The 18,896-nt window shown below is 38.6% G+C and overlaps 2 protein-coding genes across 4 annotated transcripts in view; both read left to right on the forward strand.

The window, feature by feature from the left end:
- Nucleotides 1-18,896, forward strand: part of LOC121061857 (programmed cell death 1 ligand 1-like) — a 287,916-nt gene that overhangs the window by 139,386 nt on the left and 129,634 nt on the right. The gene's annotated exons all lie outside the window — the stretch shown is intronic.
- The window catches only part of JAK2 (Janus kinase 2), a 96,014-nt gene that overhangs the window by 24,346 nt on the left and 52,772 nt on the right, over nucleotides 1-18,896 (forward strand). The window contains exons 1-2 of one of the 3 annotated variants that reach the window (XM_040541269.1): nucleotides 10,382-10,397; nucleotides 16,496-16,640. The gene's annotated coding sequence lies outside the window, so the exon portion shown is untranslated. Of the gene's footprint in view, nucleotides 1-10,381; nucleotides 10,398-10,585; nucleotides 10,996-16,495; nucleotides 16,641-18,896 lie in introns of those variants that run through there. The other 2 variants (XM_040541271.1, XM_040541270.1) reach the window with 2 other exon arrangements.

Here is an 18,896-nt window from a genome sequence, read left to right on the forward strand (position 1 = left end):
GAAGAATTGAGCATTTCTTTCATTGTTAGTTATTGTTATCATGGAGTGTAGGTTTTCTAGAAATAATTACTCATACTCCTTTGTGTTAGGATTAAACCTTGGACTGTAGAGATCAAAAGGTATTAAAGAAGAGAGAAGGGGCTTAAGTGGGAGGAAGCAAACATATAGGAGTTTAGCTTTTTAAACAAGGCATATGCATGTCCTGAGACTTCATTGGAAATGGATGAAAAGCAGGCTGTTAGGCACTAGCTGTAGTACAGAGTACGGGCAACAAAACAGCTTTTTATGTGTCTTTTCAAAAACTATGTCCCACATTTGTTATCTTTGTTGTAAGTTCACATATTTGAAAATGACATGGCTACAAGCACTAGTTAATTTCTCTTTTGCTCTCTGTTCTAGTAGAGAATAGCTTCAGTCTCAACGAAGGAAATGCTTGCAATCACAATATCAGTCTATTAGAGTTTTTTTCAAAAGCTCGCTGTACTGGGTCTGACTGAGATGGAGTTAAGTTTCCCCACAGCAGCCCATTCAGTGCTGTTCTCTGCACGTGTAGCCAGAGCAGCCCTGATCTCACACCAACGTTTTGGTTCTTGCCAAGCAGTGCTGGCACAGCACTGAGGCTGGCTCTCCAGCCCCATCAAAGGCTGCTATGCTGGGGGTGGGCAAGAGGGGGGGAGAGGACACAGCCAGGACAGCTGACCTCAACTGGCCAAAGGGGTATTGCATACCATATGATGTCGTGCTCAACAATAAAAGCTGGAGTGGAAAAAGGAAAAGGGGGGACTCATTATGAAAGTGTTTGTCTTCCCAAGCAACAGCTATGAGTATTGAGGCCCAGCCTCCCAGGAAGTGGCTGAACATTGCTTGCTGATGAAAGTAGAGAATATTTGTTTTCCTTTTGTTCCTGCATGACCTTGGCTTTTTTATTCTTCCTTTAATTAGCCCCAAATATGGAGCTTTGAGCAAGCTGGTCTAGTGGAAGGTGTCCCTGCCCATGACAAGGAGGTTGGAATTAGATGATCTTTAAGGTCCCTTCCAACCCAAACCATTCTGTGATTCTGTAATTCTAATTAAACTGCCCTTTATCTCAACCCACAAGTTTTTTTCTCATCATGTTTTCTCACCATGTCGTTCTGAGGAGGGGAAGTGAGAGAGCAGCGTGATGGAGCTTAGCTGCCCATCAGTTCTTAAACCATAACAGCTTTTCATTTTTATTTGTTTGGTATGATTACAGTGGTCACTGGGCTTCTACCAACTGCTGTGAGCAACATCCAAAGAAGTCTTAATTACGAATTTACCAGGCATCACTGTGCCAATTCCTGTTCCTGTGCACTAGATAGCTGAACCTAGGCAGTAAGAAATTCACATCGTGTACTGTTGCCTGAAAGAAAATTAAAGAGAATTTTAGGCTCATCACATTTGTAGTCTGGGAAAATGGTTAATAATCACAAAATAATTTGTAATGAACTGTCTCCTGCTGTGATACCTACTGTTTGTAAAAACTATTTACTGTTACTAAAACCAAAAAATCAGTAGTGTTACAATGTACTCAAGTGCTTGAGGTAAAATGCAGGTCTCAGAGTTTTTTCCAAAGGCTCAAAAAAAGAACTACTTAAACAGCAGGTACCTATCTCTACTTTCTCATAAATCTGTCATACACGTTATGGTAATGATAGGTAAAGCAGCTCAGGGAAGGAGATGTACCACAAGTGTGTTTAATTAACTCTGTCAGCCACTTCAGTGAATAGGTGAAACATACACCACTGAGTGTGGGAGGGTTTGCTGGGTTGGATATCATGCAACCTCTCTCAAACCTAAATGAACCACATGGCTGAGGAATCAGGCTGTAGAAAGACCAATATTAATTTAGCATCAGCAGGTGGGGATCAGCTAATTGTGTTGCCCGTGCCTGCAGTGCTTCTCAACATCCAAGTGTCTTCAGCCTGTGCTTCGTTCGACCTCTCAGCCTTCCCTCTGGTACCAAAGCCTCCAGACTCGTGTTACAAAAACAAGGGTGGGGTGGGAGTGGAAGCCGAGGGGCAAGAAAGGAGGAAGTGAGGAGCTGCTCTGAAAGCTGGCTGGGAGCTGGCTGGGTGTGAAGAACACCACCAGTGAGTACCCCATTGGAACTTTTAGTGCTGGCTGTATGTCTGCTTGGCTGGAGAATAAACCAGCTAGCAAACACTGATGTATTTTACACCCCTTTTCAAAGATTTATGTAAATAGTTGGCACACCTTGTTGAAACTCATTTGTGTCAGGCTGCACATTGTAAAAGCTCTGGGGAAAGCCAAGTAATTCCTTGTCCAAGAAGATGCAAAACTGTTCCTTCTGAGAAGATGTTTGTGTAGGCTGTCCAGGAAAAATTTGAACAGTTCACTGTCCACCTCCAAAATTCCCACATGAGAGCTGGTGGTCTCTGCAGCACCATTTCTTCAGTTCTCTTCTGCTCTGTATGTGTTTGAGGGGCAGGCAGATGCATAGTAACATTTCAAGTTTGGCTCATTGTGCATCCCAGGGGGAATGAAAAAAATACTGCTGCTTCCCGATCAGTTCATTCTGCTTGAGAGTGGCAGATCATGATGTTGCTGGAACCACAGAGTTTAGATTTGGTCTTCTGGAGGAGCGTGTTGCTACAAGTATTACTTGCTCTGATTTCTTTCCGTAAGACGAGTTGGCTCTGTGACAGATACACGCTTGTCAACAGCTGATATTCTAAACATTCTTTGTTCTCTCATTGGGAATACACATCCATGTGCCACTCTATCTCAAGTTTGTTGAGGAGCAACAGTCAACTTCACTGTTATTTTTTACACACAGCACAAAACAGTGAGAAGGTTCAGAAGTTACGAGTAAATTTTTCACTCAGAGGGTGGTGAGGCACTGGCACAGGTTGCCCAGAGAGGCTGTGGATGCCCCATCCCTGGAGGTGTTCAAGACCAGATTAGATGAGGCCCTGAGCAACCTGATCTACTGGGTGGTGTCCCTGCCCATGGCAGGGCAGTTGGAACTAGATGATCTTTGAGGTTCCTTCCAACCCAAGCCGTTCTATGATCCCATGATAAGTTAATTTGGAGATCTGTGTTAGCTTAGTCTTGCTCAAGTATTCTACTGAAAGATTCCTTTAAGCCTTCTCCTGTGAATCACCCCTGATGGTCTGATTTTCTCAAAAATACCTTTTCTCCTACTGCTTCTTATTTTCTGTCAGTTTAAAATATGATTTCATAGGTTTCATTTGTTCTGCCATCAGAAGAAAAAGGGCTGCAAATGTCAGCTACAGGAGGGGGATGTGCAGTTTTATACTTGGCATTAGTGGCTATGGAGATGTCTCACAACTATTACCCATGTTTAGAGAGGAAGAAATTATTGAAATCCATCCTTGGCTTAAAGATCCTTATCACCATAAAGATCCTTACCACCATCCACCGAGGCTCTGCAATGTGATCAAATCCTTCTCTGCTAGAGAAGGGAGGGGAAGGAAAAAGCTTTCTTGTAAGGTAGGAATGTAGAGGTGCTGGAGATAAAGTGGGACAGACAACCACCTTTTGCAAGGTTTCTCGATTTCTGTACCACCAATTCAGTGTGCCGTCTCTATCTTCCACTTGAACTGAGGCTCTTGCCTTTACTTCCTTTCCCATCATGGAATATCTCAGCCATCTGGCATCTGTCACTGCAAGTAATCACTGTGAGAAATTATCTTCTTCTCAGTAGTAGTTTAAACTTCTTCCCAAGTTTTCATTAACAAAACAAATGCTTTCGCAGACGCTAATTGTGGCAGGATGCCTTCATTTCCTTCCTCTTTTCTGAATTTTTCCAGGAATCGAATTGAGTCTAGACTTTTGGTCATGCTAAGTAGTTAGTGTATTTTCTTGTGCTTTCTGGGGTCAAGCAGGCTCTAACCTGCTACATTTTTCATCTGTGTATGCACTATCATCTGTTTCATTTTGCGTGTATTGAGGTTATGCCTGTCACTTAATTAGTAATACACTGTCACTTAATTAGTTTTAAATAAGGCATAGTAAATACTAAGTGACAGAGTTGATTTCTGTTAAAAGTATGAACCTGGTTTTATGCAGTTGTAGGTGGGAAGGTAAGAGAGCAAAGGAGAATGTCTTCTCTGCTGGGAAAGCTTAGCAAGAGGAGGAAGGATGGGGGGAGCAGAAAAGCCGCTGTCTTCTGAGACCTCTGGGCTCAGACTTGGCATACTGGTCTATGCTTAGAGCTAGGCATTCTCTGTCTTTATCTGGGGAAGATCTTGCATTTTGCTGTAATTGCCGGTTTCTGTTACATTTCATACCATCCTCTTTGCTCTCATCTCTCTCTTTTGCCCAGGGATTTGCTTGTTTTTCTTCTTGCTCATTCTTTTTCTTCTTTCTGGCAGAGAGCAGACAGTGCCTGCTGAAGTCTTTGTATGTGACTCAGCTGCTGTGCATGCATAGCTTAACAGAAGATAGTCTGAGAGATGGATAATTTGGCTTTAGAAAGATTCTGCGTCAGGTGAGATGGAATCAGTCGCCAGAGGATGAGTCCTTTACGGTGTCTTGCTGTCAACAAAAGCATGTGGCTGATAAAACAAAGTGCGAAAAGAGGACTATTGTGCCCTGACACTTCTTTTGTTACTTTGCTTCTAGAGTGGTCACTAGCAAACCTTATGGTGTATGAGAGTCTTCAAACTACCTTAACTCCTTTTCTCAAAAAGAAACTGATATACCATTCTATGGAGTTCTGACTGTCTGTCTGAAGTGACTGTCATGATCTGTCCCACTGTGTACTACCCTTACATGTGGTCATGGTGACGTATGCTGCTTATGCCAGTAGGTTGATGAGGTCAAGTGTTAAATGGTGATACTGTCTATGAACAGTTTGAGGGGAACAGATACAGCATCTGGTAAAGGAGATAAACTTTCACTTCATTTAGAACCCATCAGTCCTTAATGGGAATGGAAAAATAACAAGAGCCCATTTCTGTGACCTTGTTTAATTTAATGCTATTTAATGCAGAGTTAAGCCTACGTAGTAAGGGCGTTTAGGCTGAATCAGTACCACAGAAGCACTAAGAATCCTGTTCCTGCTGAAGGCATGAGGAATGTTTTGGTCATCTGTTAGGTACTGAACAATATACCCGCAGCCCTTGATAGAGATATTCACAGTAGTGTCGCTTTTGTTATATAATTCTCTTTTTACTGAACTCTAAAGAGTAATAGAGAACAGAAATCTTGAAAACAGTTTGCAGAATCATCTTATTATATTCCTTGCTTTGAGATACTAAATGTCTCTCATCTATGTCTTTCCCTCTTAATGCTTTTTCTTTGGTACAGTTTAGCTCATTTTTTTCATACACATGCCCTTTATATTGAACTTTGTGCATTCAGGAAAGATTATTTTTCTTTCCCCTGCTTGAGGTTTCTTCTATATACTAAGACTGAAAAATGAAACTGAGACCTTGTGTATGGAGAGACTTATGGTAAGAGCTGAATTTTAAAATGGATTTTCTTTTGCAATGTTTAATCAGTTTGGAGATTTCAACAGCACTTCCTTTATGGTGTTACTTAATTTTTCAACTACTCATAATTCCTTTCAAGGAAGATGAAGTAGTTCTTTCTTTACAATAGAAATTCATTTTATTATCTATATTGTAAGACAAAGAGTTGTCTTTATATCTGATTTGCTACCACTGTCTCACAGTGTGAAATTAGGTAAATAATTCAGACTCCTTATATTTCTGCTTTCAGTACACTGGTACTGAAGTGCAATGCAGACTAGAAATATGAAAATAACTATACATCATTACACACTTGTGCAAATTGGAGGTAATCTTTAACAGTATTCTAGGCAATCTGATGGAGCTGAGGCTGTTAGTGACAGAATCGTGTTCTGTCATTACAATAGTGCTGCATTGTGGTGTTTTGTTTTTAAATTTGATACCAAATAATTCTATCACTGATCTTAAAAAATAAGGCATAGTCTGGCTTCTCCTGATTTGTGTTTTTTTGTACATTTTTCATTTGTCTGTGTACCAGGCAGAAGGATGTAATTCCACTGTGACCTTCTTACTTGCTTTAACAAAATGAAACTCAATTCAGTTATTATTTTATGAATTGGCAGATGGATATCTTGATGTTTGGTTTGGAACTAGGTGTGGGTGGACTGTTTCTTGCATGTACTGGCAGTCAAAGTCCTTATTATGTGCCAATTAAGAAATGAAAAAATCTATTTAAAAAGTCATTTACTGGTAGGTGACCAGATGCGGCAAACACTTAGGGTAGGAAGGGGTAGCAGGATATCCATTTATAGCAACTGAAATGCCTTGTCAGAAGTGGTCCATTCAGACAATTCTAATTCTTGCTTAGGATGTCAGATGGACTGAGCTTGCTGACAAAATCTAATTACTATTAGTATTTATACTAATGTAAATATATATAAATATACATATTCTAACAGTATTTATAGCAATTTTTGGTTTGTTGCATATGTAGCGTAGATCTTCAGGAGCCCAAAATATGCATAAAGATTAGATACCATGGTCATTTGTAAAACTCCCAGTTGACTTCAGGAGGTCTCAGCAATTTGCCTTATATCTGCAAACATACACAAAAATGTCTTAGTGACTAGCTCATCTGGAGACGCGTCTTATTCTGTTCAGTTTCCAAGTTCAAAAAAAAAAACCCAAACCTTGGGTGTAATGTATTGTCTTGTTTTTTAGATCTACAATCCAGTTTCTAATTAAATCTAACTAAAAGTAAGTGTACTCAATGAAATAAATCAAAAAGGCTTCAGTGCCTTTGACAGGCATTTTCGGGAGGGCTAGCTGAGTTTATCGTTGCATCACGGTCATAGCTTGTTGTAATCTCTTCATTAGCTATGTATTAATACTTAGTCTTCTGTTTTGCCTTGGGAAGTGGTTCTTGAAGTCCATGAAAGTCTACTCCTTTGTAGCAGCTCCTTCCTAACCCTTGCAGCAAAATCTGAAATTGTAGCTTGTCAGAACTGAGTTAAAGCTGCAAATAAGTATTGTATATTATGCTGAAAAGTTCTACAGAAAACTGAAGTGGTTCATGATTTTGAGACTGATCTAGGAAAAAGTCCTTCTCATTCTGTTATCTAGAGAGTATAGTACCCTAAAATTTGAGCAGATCACATTAGGTAGATCTGGATATTCTGTCTACTGTAGAGTGGCAGTTGGTGGGAAAATAACACCTTCAGGCAAGGATAAAACAACATGGTTTCTGATTGGGAGTGGAGTTTATCAGGAAGAACTGATGTGTCTTGGAAGGCATTGCAGAGTGGTTACATCCACAGAATTTTCATTAGAGTAGTGGGAACTCGTGTGAAATTGAAAGGTAGGTGGAAGCTGCAAAGTTAATGGCTCAGAGGCAAAGCCTTTGTTGGAATTTATATAATGAGAGACTTGATTATTTTTTTCTGATTTTTCTGTCATCAGAGAAACTTTTAAGAATAGCTGAATTCTTAAAAGTTCAGTGGGAATTTTAAAATGTAACTTGGTATAAACAATTAAACAATTTATCAGTTTAAAAATACAGTCATGCTATAAATATTTCATCTTTATTTTATGATGCCTTCTTGTAAAGGAACTGATAATACCACAATCTCTAGCGACACATTTTGAAATCCAGAAAAGAGCACCCTATCTTCCTATCAGATCTTCTGTATATCATAGACCAGTTACATTTTGGATTTCCTTCTGAGTGCAGCCCAGTAATTTGGGTTTATCTGAAGTCTATTTTGTAACAGTGTATCTACTTGTGATATTTTAAAATCAAGAACTACAGAATCTACTGGTTTCTTGACTGTTTGTTCCAGTAGTTTGATATTCTTATTTCTGAGAGAACGAAAAATTGTATTTCAGATAGGCTTCATATGGCTTTAATCTTCAGCCACTGTATTCTCTATTTGAATCATTACTTGCTTTTCCATTATGTTTTTTTCTTGAATTCATTTTAGGTAGCCTGCTGGAGCTTTTTGAATTATTGGGGCACAGTTCTCATGCTCATGCTTTCTGCAATTTCCTTAACGTTTCTTAATGTTTTTATCAGAATTTAACATCAAGAATCATGAAAAAAGTGTCAATCACCTTAGAACTTGGGAAAATATGCAAGGTCGATATAGGGAGCTCTTTATAAATATATCTTATTTCCAAATATTTTCTTTTTACTTAAAGGTAAAGCAAACGAATTGGAATAATCTTATTCAAAACAGTTCTGTAAATACTAGATGCATATGATGAGCTTTTGTTTCTTTCCAGTGCAAAAGGAAAAGTCAGATTTTTTTTTTAATTTACAAGAGAACACAGGGTATTTGAAATGTTGCATTGGGAAAATATGGTTGTCTTAATTAGACTTCTATTTTTGCCCTTCATTTTAAACAAGTTGATCATTTTCATCAGAATTTTGCAGTCTCCACTAATGGTATATTTTATGACAAACCTTTATTTACTTTCAGAGTCCTGTTTTTTTTTTTGCTTCAATTTTTTTCTGACAATCTGTGTTTGTAGAGATAACGTGATCTTGGCAAAGCATATAGTGCTGTATCTTTGCAGAAGCTGGCTGGTATTTCAGATAAGGAACAAGTGGAGAGGTCTCAGACCATTGGTGATTAAAGAAGCATTAAGTAAACTATCATGCAAGTACATTTTCCTGAATTATAAAGATAATATGTCAACATTGCTATCATAAACTATTCAGCAACGTAAACCATTAAAATATGGTTTAAAAAAAGAACATATTTCTTAACATATTTCAATGCTTATATATAGCATTTTCTGTTATTCTCTTATAGGTGTGGTAAATGAACTCTAAATCACTATTTGTTAGGCTTTTGAATGCATTTATATGGGTTTGAGTTTTGGAGTATTAGTATTGAACTTCCATTTACAGAGATCACTTTTTTTCCAGCTATTTCTATGTCATTGTCTCACAAGATTGCAGCCTGGATGTCTTAGAGGGTCTTTGTCTTTAGTTGTGTCTCCTTAGGTAGCCAGGCCCTGGTACCGTAAGGACTTCAATACGTGATCCGCTTTGTGCACAATGCACATTTTTAGCCATATTGCATCTGTTGAGGATCTAAGTTGGGGGCAAGGAGGGAAGTGTTCTGTGTTTTTTGTTTGTTTTTATGGGCGGGTTTCTGATTAGGTGGTTTAGTGCTAATTGGTGTAGTCTTCACTAGGTTTTTACTTGGCATTGCAATACCAAAGAAGACTTAAATACGAACATACAGCATCTTATCTAGATTGAATTTACTTTGTAGAAAATTTAATTTCATACAATGCAAAGTTAAACACTTGTAAATAAAAATAGTGTTTCTAGTTAGTTTATCTGGTATGTCATTGTAAATACTTTTATTTTGTCTAAAAATTGTAAGGACTTTTTAAAAGTCCTTAAAAAAACACTTAGGAGGGAATTCATGCATGAAATTTGCAACAGGTCTGATCTATTCATGTATGATTTCTAAACTGAGGCAATTAAGGGAAGCTGAAAAAGCAGGGTAGGCTGAGGATGAAGGTGCGAATCTATTCCTCTTGGCTGTTCTGTGGAGATTGCTGATTCACTCTGACTTAAATGTTATCCTGTTTACATTCTGACAGTTATTTCTGCAAAGGGCTAATTTCATAAAGCACATGTTTTCAGGTTCTCTTCAGCTGTTGTAAAAGTAAAGGGGTAACTTCATTCACCCAGATGTTTTCACGTTTTTGATGATGCCGTCTCAGATTTACTAGTCTTTCCCTCCCCCCATTTTTCACTGAAAAAATATTAGAGAAGACAAGGTCAGGCGTGTTTATCAGGCAGCAGCATATTATGCAATGTTCTTGTCCAAGACCACTTTTCCCTCTGCTTTTGTCCAGTTACGAAAATGGGAAGAAGAAGGAAACCAAAGAACACACAGACATGGGAGCAGCAGGAGGGAATGTTTTGTAAACATAATTTTGTGAAGAACGTGTTTGATCTTGTTTCTCTTTTTGTATGCAGAAAAGGTGGTTGGGGTTATGTTGATATTCTCCATGATACTTTACCCCATATGGTAAGGTGTGAAAGTATACTTTTAGCCTCTAGAGGTAGAGGTTCAGAAGTGTGACAGAGGAGTAGTCTCAGTTCTGATACCCTGGTTGTTGAACCTGGAGCCAGCAATTCGTCTTGGACAGTATAGCAGAGGCATAGCGGTACAGTTCTGTGATATGACTTCTCACTACACTTAAGGTGACTGCAAACCTGTGTAATCCATCTTTGAGGTCTGATTAACACTTTTTCTTAGACTATTCTGATGCTTGGCCAGTAATCAAGATCTTTCTATACTTGATTCATTTTTTCCCATTTTTTTAACAATACTAGGTTTGTTGGAAGAGAATAAACAGCTAAAGAAAAGTGGCTTAACTCATGGGAGAGAAGTAAGGTCTTTAAGCTTTGTTTTGACTCTTTACATCTTTACTTTTTTGTTCATCCTTTTTCTGCACGCTTCCTACTTGCCCATAAGAGTCTAGCAGTACTTCTGCACCCCACCCCATGTAGTCTTCTGCTCCTCCTTCACAGGAAGAAATTCTAGCTCCTCGACCCTTGTGAATTTTTGCACACCATGTAAACGCATATGACAGTTACTTCAGAAGCAGTAGTTTTACTAACCTCTGGGGAGGGAAGTTGCCAAACTGGGGAAGTGAGATAAGAGGACAAGAAAAGGGAGATGTCAGAATTCAGAAGGAAAGCCCCAAAGACTTTAACTTTTTAAAATCCAGGTCTTGGGAAAAGCTTTCTGAACCACAGGCTGGGTAATTTATCCTGATCATCAATGGTAGCTGGGAAGAGTTATGACTTGTTTTCCTCACAGAATTGTTTGTCATGAGAAACACTTTATCTTCGGTGAAGGAAGAGAACGTTGTGCTTTCTGCCAGGATATAACTCTGCTTGATGAAGCTGTTGTGTTGTACTATGCCTAGAAGATACCTTTTTTTGTAGACCTGGAGCTCCAGAGCACTCCCGTATCTGGAGGAGGTAAAGAATATTGTTGAGTTTGTTGCTCTTTGGAAATACCAAACTACAGCAAGTGGTGGGTCTTGGCTGTTCTGTTTCTTCCACAGTTAAGCTGTTGAGAGCAGACATTTCCTTACCTGAGAAATCCCTGCCTGCCACAGGAGAGGGACAGGTGTTTGGAGGCTGGGAGAAGAGTGACAGTTTTGAGAACTTTTCCTTCGTGATATGGCCAGTGTTGTCCGACTGCAGCGTGAAATGTGCATGGCTTCTGATAGCGTAGTGCTGCTTGCTTGGTTTTCGACAGCATCTGCTGAACAGGCATCTGTTTTGTAACTGTTGATGCTATTCTTTGGCAGCGCAGTGCTGTAGCAACTGTTAGTTCGTGTTTTGACAAATCCTTCTTCAGTTGTGACGCTGGCAGTTGCATTTTGGAAAAGGTTAACTTGCCTTCTTCAAAAGTGTCTTCCAGCATCACTTCCCCCCTACCTGGTGTGGCCATACCAGGAACCTCGCAGTGTTTGAGAAATCCATGCAGTTTGACAGATGACTTTGCTGCTGCTGCTGTTGTACTTTTTGCTTTTGTTTGCACTTTCAATGTTTATTTTAACCTGTGAATGTAGCTATAACTGTCATCTGTGTGCTCCAGAGCTGGTTGACGGGTTTTTCCCCTAAACAGTGTTTTTGACAAAAATGCCTTTTAATAGAAAAATACTTCTTTCTGTTTCAGTGGTGAGTCAGAGTATTTTTTTTTCACTTTGAAATGTGTTTTTGTTTTTGTTTTTTTACCTTTATTACTTCCTAATTTCTTGGTAATTTATTAGTATGTGTTTTTATGCAGAAGCTGGTACTTTGACTGTTTGATGTAGGAAAGTGGTTCAGCACTTTGTAACCAAAAGCCACCAGGCAGAATGAGACTACCAACTAGCAACCTTCAAAAATACTTTCTACCTTGAATTAAGTTGTTCCAGGTACACAGGAACATTGGCAATTCCTTTTTTTTTTATATATATATCTTTTGGAAAGAAATTGAAGAATCTATTAAGGAAGTTCTATACTCTCCTAATTAACCCTTATATTTCACGGTCTGGTCTATTAAATAGAGTTCAGTTTTCAGTATAGCTCATAGAACATAAAATCTTGCACGATGTGGCATAGTTGGGGAAATACCACTTCAGTCTCCAGGTCTGGTAGGCTATATTTGCAAGAAAAAAACCCATCACACAATGAGGATGTTCTGGAGATCCTGTTTTCCTCCACTTCAGTTGCAAGCACATACATACAGACTGACCTGCTCTCTCGTGTCCTAGTTCATGCTGTTGTCATCTCTTATTGCATCACTTTATAAGAATTTGAGAGAAATGTGTAAGGGAATCATGTGAAATTGATGACATTTTTCACATGCCTCATGCGAAAGGTCTGTCTGACCTGTTGTGGTTACTGCTCCCACGTCTGCCTTGCGTGTAAAGCTGTGCAGATAATGGTGGCTCTGAATGGACTAAAGATCCTCAGATACCGCTGTCTCAGGAAACGATCTTTGCCAAAGCAATTAGGCAACCATTTGAATTGCTTGGAAATTTTCTGATGAAATAGTCTTTTGCTGAAATTTATCAGCATGGTGAAACTGAAATGTTTTGCAGATACAGACCAACTTTTGCCAGGGATCAGATGGAACCTAAGCAGAGCTGTTGCCTTTGATTTGATTACTTTTCTGGCAACGCACCTACTTGGCGAGTTACTGTGATGCCCAGGCTTCTATTATGTGTTTTTCATTCCGCTTTTCATACAGCACCTCTAGGTAGCTTTATTTATACGAAAACATAAAGAAAGGGCTTCATTATGTTGTGAAGAACTTAAAATTCCCAGGTTTTATTTCTAATCAGAAGAAAAAGATTAAAATCATTGTGCTAGCAGCTTCTGCCTGGCTAGTCCCTGTGTCGTACAGGCAGATCAGGCCAGGATCATTATTGTTTCCTTGTGCAAAAGTTCATGGACTCTTGCTGAATTGCTGATACAGGCAGTGGTTTGCCAAGTGAAAACTGTAAGCAAATGTTATCTTTGCTTCTCTGGGTTTTATAGCATATGTTTTGTTATTGGTATGTTAGAGATGTCGTCTTCCTCCTGTATCTGCTTGTTACCAAGTGCATTCAGATTCTGATATATCAAAAATCCTCGTGTGATATTAACATACAGCTGATGAAACAGGAAAAATTCCTTTGGAATTGCTTAACTTTTTGCAGTTATTTCTTCTATGAGCAGTTGTTTTCCTTGTGTTAGTGGCTTTACCTTGCGGCGACTTTAGATCCCCCCAAATAAGTAAAGCATACGAGAAAAAGGCGATGATAACTGAAGATGGTCTTTCCCTACAGAATGTCTTTAAATACATTTTAAGGTCACATTTTATGCTTCTGTAAGAGCTATTTTAAAAGTTGGAACACCTTACCTGGGAAAGGAAAGCAGAGTTTTCTTATTCTAGAACATTATACAATTAAAGCGCTAATTAACTTTCTGTGGAAACATGGCATCTGTTGTCTAAGCAATGGAAGAAATTCTCAGATTTTCCAGGTTAGTGAAGTATTTTTGAAGGTATTGCTGAATACTGTGAGTTTGATAAAGTTAGTGAAAATAGAAGAATTTGTTTTACTTTTTTTTTTATGAATACATGTGGTGGAAAGATAGGAATCTGTTGCTGTGAATTTTTTGTGAAATACTAGCTGATGTATGACTGTGTTCTGACAGAACAAAATCTTAAGATTTTGTCAGGCCTTTAAGGACTAGTGGTACTTGTGCACGTACTGACAGTTTGAAGATATATTTCAATCCTAGTTAAACAATGGTCCTTGAATTTAGTATACTTTTCTGACCACCGTCTGTCTACCCCACCCCCCAAAAAACCTTCAACAAAGCAAATCACACCAGATGTGCAAGGACTGCTGCATATTGCATGTTGTGTGCACAATATGAATGCTGCTGTTATTGTTTAAGATGTTAAAGTTTTCATAGTGTAACAGGCCATGCTGGACACATGTCATGAGAAGGTCTAGTTGTGTGCACCATTTGTTTTTATGTTCAAACTGAACTGTAAAGATACTCTGAATATAAATATTAAGTGTAATTTTTATGTGTAAACCAAACAAGTCAACTAAAGCAATCAGAAGTTGGAAACTGACTTATCATCTTACTCCAATCTTATTTTCAAAGGTAAAATTTATTTCAGTGGTCTTGTAATAAGATCCATAATACTCATTAGAACTTCCTAATGATGTTCTCCCATTGGTACATACTAATGGGACATCTGTTATGATTTTTTTGTGACACTCTTACCTACCCTGTAACAACCTATCTGCCATTACTTGGGAAGGCATTAGTGACTGATGTTTACAGTGTTCTTTCAAATTTCTTGAAAGAAGGATGTGTGTATAAGCAGGTGGAAAGTGTGTGTGTTTTTTGTATTTTAAAGTTTACACAGGATGTCCTACTTTACTAGCAATAAACATCTTGAGTTGTTGGGAGGCAACCTATGTCTTGAAGGCCTTAGAAATGTAATATAATAGAAAATGCGATTATAATCTTTCTCCTCACTTGCTTGTAAATTGAGTATTCAAGGTGCACAGTGGCACAGGTACAATAAACACTAATTGCGTTTATGGGAATTCTGAAAGCCTGCTGAGAAGTGACCTCTCAGGTTGTAAAGTTTCTACTGCATATTAAGTTCTGTATTGTATTCTTTGCAAGTACTGACAACTGGAAGATGATGGACAAATGTGTTTTGATGAGTTCATTAGATTCTGAAGTTTGTCTGCATTTGGGCATTTAAGTCCTTGCAGCTGCCATAAATGTGGACTGGTATAAACTTGAACAAACTGGAAGAAAAGAGGAAATGAGAGAGGTAGATTGCTGGCAAGATGGTGCGCTCTCAGGTTGGTGCAACCAGGAATGTAGGTAACATCCTTTGCAATTCTGCTGCTAGAAGAACAAGTTGTGTCAGACAAGACTTACTCAGCCTGAAAGTGTGTAAACCTGGTAGTTTTATGAGGCCTTGATGCAGATCTTGTAAATAGGTATGTCTGCAAGCATGTGTGGAAGAAGTGATTGACTCTCATTCTTCTGAGCAAGAGTTAGAGATGTTACGATAAGCCACCCTAAGCTTGTTCAGCTTTGACTCCCTAAATTTCAATGCTTTTTGTCCCGAGCTGTGAGTAGCTCTCTCATAAGAAAGCAGTCATTTTTCTGTTTCTTGCATGAAGTAGGAGAGACTTGATATTAGGCTGCTTTATTCAATTGCAGCATTTGAAATGCAAGCTGCAGTGTTACCGAGCTTACTCAAATGCTGCAACCCTTGTTCTACTGGGCACTGCTGGCTGGAGAATGGAAGTGGCTTGAGTTCTCAGCTCGACCTGGTTTGTTCCATCACCTCATTGGCAGCTGTCTCATAGTTAATCACATTGTGCAACTGATCTGAAGTTTGTGGGAAAAGTTCACAGTTAACTACAGTCAGGTAAATCTTGATGTGGTGTCGCTCAGAGTCAAAAACCTGGCTAGGAGAGATGAATGCAGAGCAGTTACGATGTGAAGCAGCACTTTTAAAACAAGCAATTTAGAATACCCCTAAGTCTGAAGGCTGCTTGAGCAGGTAGTGGTCCTGTGCTTCATTGGAAGCTGGGGCTGTCAGATCAGCATGCAAGAAACACGTGCTCAAGAGGTTAGTGAAAGACTGCACCCGGTCCCCAGACAGCTTCTTCTGGAAAACTCACATTGACTCTACCGGACTTCGGATCAGATCTTGATTGGCTGACTAGACAGCATTTGAAGGAGAATCCCTGGAGGTGCATACAAAATGCACAGCTGTCCAGACAAGGTGTAACTGCTTATCTCTAAAGCCTGTACTGCAAGGAGAGAAACAGTAACCACTAACCATTTCCAGAACAGTCTGACTTCTCACTGAGATGGGTTCTGTTTCTCAGGGTGTTGATGGTAGACTCAGGAGACAGCAAATGGCGCTGAGGAAATGATGTTGGTTGCTTTCTCTTTGCTCCTGTCCTGGAGATTTCTGTCTGAAGTCACCAAGTCTAAAACTTGAAGAGTTTTCGTATTCTGAATTTCTGAATACTATCCCCTTTGAACTTCCATTGTCGTGTCTCTCTCCCCTCCCCCCTTCAGTTTTTAAATCTATTTTTGGTTCTCTATCTTTCCTTTGTAATGCTATTATCAGTTTTCTTCACCTGATGCTGTATTTACAGAAGGGAAGAAACATGACTGCAAAAAAAATAGGAATTGTATTTTAAGTCAAGTGTCCATGTCATATAGGGATTTCTTGACAGGACTGAGCAGCAAGGTCTATCAGAACCGAAAATCTGTTTTTGAAAAGTTACTGGTGCAGAAGACGGTAAGAATTCAGGCAAATGAGATAGGAGTGGATCACTAAGTGAAACACAACGCGGGTGTGAATTCTTAAGTAATGACATATTATGTATTGCTCACAGCCATTAACCTTTTTTTAATGTTAAGTATGTTTCTATTGCAGATACTTTATGTTCTACCACAGTTCGTGTGCCTGCTTTGTCTGACCACCTGTGGATACCAACAGCAAGTGGGTGACTTGTGATGTTCTCATTTAAAGGGTTTCATCACTCTTATGTTTCATACGGAGCTTTCTCAAGTTATAAAAGGTAATTAACAGCCGGGGGAGTCATCTGTAGTGAGAGTGCTCTGATTTTGAATCCTCAGAGGTGTATGTTTGAAGTGGTATGGCTTCAGATAGTGGCACTGGAGGTTTCCCTAGAAACCCACAAAACCAAAAAGACATAAACTGGAAGGGAGGGGGGGCATTATTTTTAAGAGGAGAGTTTAAATTTAGAAAAATTAGTGGACCCCATAACTGAAATTGTCTGTAAGAAGAAAAACAGTGATATTCTGAATTGGGCTGTGAATGCTGCACATTACTAAATCATGAAGGCTTTGTATGCCCTCTACATTTTGATGAAGTTTTCTGCATCATGGTGGTTTTCAGTCTGGTTAATTACATTTTTCCTGGTTGAAGTTAAAAGGACTATATGAATTAGTGCAGGCCAGTGTGGCAGCTAAAATAAATGTTCACCTAAATATTTAGGTGCATTCGGAGGCACAGAGAGGAACAGAGAATTGCATATAAACACATTGCATTGTAGATGATGGTGATTGTTGTTTGAGCAACATGATGAATAATTAATCTACTCCTTTAAAAATTCAGATTTGTAATATTATCAAGATTAGAAATATAAATATTGGATCAAATTCATTGTTCCTCAGTTCCAGAATCAGATCTTTTATAGTTACCAGCTTTGATCTCCCAATCAAGATGTTCGTATTCCATGAAGATTTTGATAAACATTTTTGCTATGTGTATAAATGATGAACAGGTGATTTCTGACTTTCACTGAGTTCTAATTACATGTTGGACATAAACTTTCAGATAGATATGTGTGGGCCTTGTATATTGCACAAATACCTCTGTGGGTACCATGAGTAACGTACCTACAAATGTCCCACTCCGTGTATATTAAATCTTCTTTGCTGCCACGGGAATGTTGAAATTCTTTACACAAACACAGAAATTCTTTTTGAATTACAGTATGATAACAAATCTGTTTTGTGTACTCCAGAAAATGATAATCGGATATGTTGTGCAAACAGGTAGATTAATGTGTCCCAGTATTTTTACTCTCTAATTTCTGTCTATGTGGAAATATTTAAAACATGGCCTTTGGTTCTGACAATTGTGGAAGTTAATGCATTAATATTTTTTTTGCCACGTTTAATCTTTCTGCTGCACTAAAGCACTGATCTGTGGATGGAACAAAGAAGGGAGAAAAGTGTATCCAGTTGGAGACTTGTCTGTTAAGAAATAAAAGTGAAAGCAATTTTGTTAATGGTGAGCTCTTTCATACCACCTGTGAGTGGTGACCATCTGTTTCAGTGAGAAGCTCTCTTGAATTTCATAGAACCATTTTACTTAGACGTATAGGACAAAGGCCAAGAAAACATGTTTTCTATTTTTCAGCAACGAAAATGATGTTTCAGGGATATTTTACTTTCACCTATTTCATGTGTGCTTTGACATAAAAGACAAAGTTTGAACTTAAAGATGATTAAATTGAAGTGGTGACAGAAATGGATTGCAGGTGAAAAATCTCAAAATACTATTGTCTCATGGAAGCTTTGACATTAGTGCAAAAAAGAAAAGAGGAAAGTAGGGTAGTCTGTTCCAGTATTTACTCTGAATTTTTTACTGCACGTTGTTGATACTTGATTTCCCATTCTTAGATATGATTCAAGAATGTTCCCTTGTGTGTGTGTGGGGGGGGGGTTAAACATATAAATATATAATAACAAGGAATCATGAGTTTTTTTGAATTGGCATATGTGTTGTAAAGATGCAAGCTTTATGAAGGAGAGCTAGGCACAAGCATGTCTGAGTATTTTCAAATTGGCCACCTTTTCAGTTAGTCCTGTTAAGACTGGGGAGGTGATAGCAATCCATTGAGCGTCAGAGAAAAGCAATACCAAATGACCAAAATAAAAGTATCTGCCAATTTAGGTGAAGGTTTGAATTCAGTAGATCATTAATATTAGAGTACTTCAGAAAAAAATTCTTGGTAGTTAGGGAAGGCTTGCACTGGAGATTAAAGGTGTGAAAATTTTATACAAGCGAATGGTAAAACACAAAGATTATTCTCTTCCAGATTGTTGACAGATGTAGTGAGCTATCTTATAAGCATGACAATGTTTCTAGTGAGGTCATGGTTATTTTCTTCAATGAAACACAAATTTCTAGAACTTCACTGAACACTTACTTCTTACCTCTGTGCAATCTTTGCTACTTGAAAACTCAAGTATTTTCATTTTAAGGTGCCTGACTCTGTGGTTCAGGCCTAGGGGATCAGGGC

This window comes from Cygnus olor, chromosome Z (genome assembly GCF_009769625.2).
Source record: "Cygnus olor isolate bCygOlo1 chromosome Z, bCygOlo1.pri.v2, whole genome shotgun sequence".
NCBI lineage: Eukaryota > Metazoa > Chordata > Aves > Anseriformes > Anatidae > Cygnus > Cygnus olor.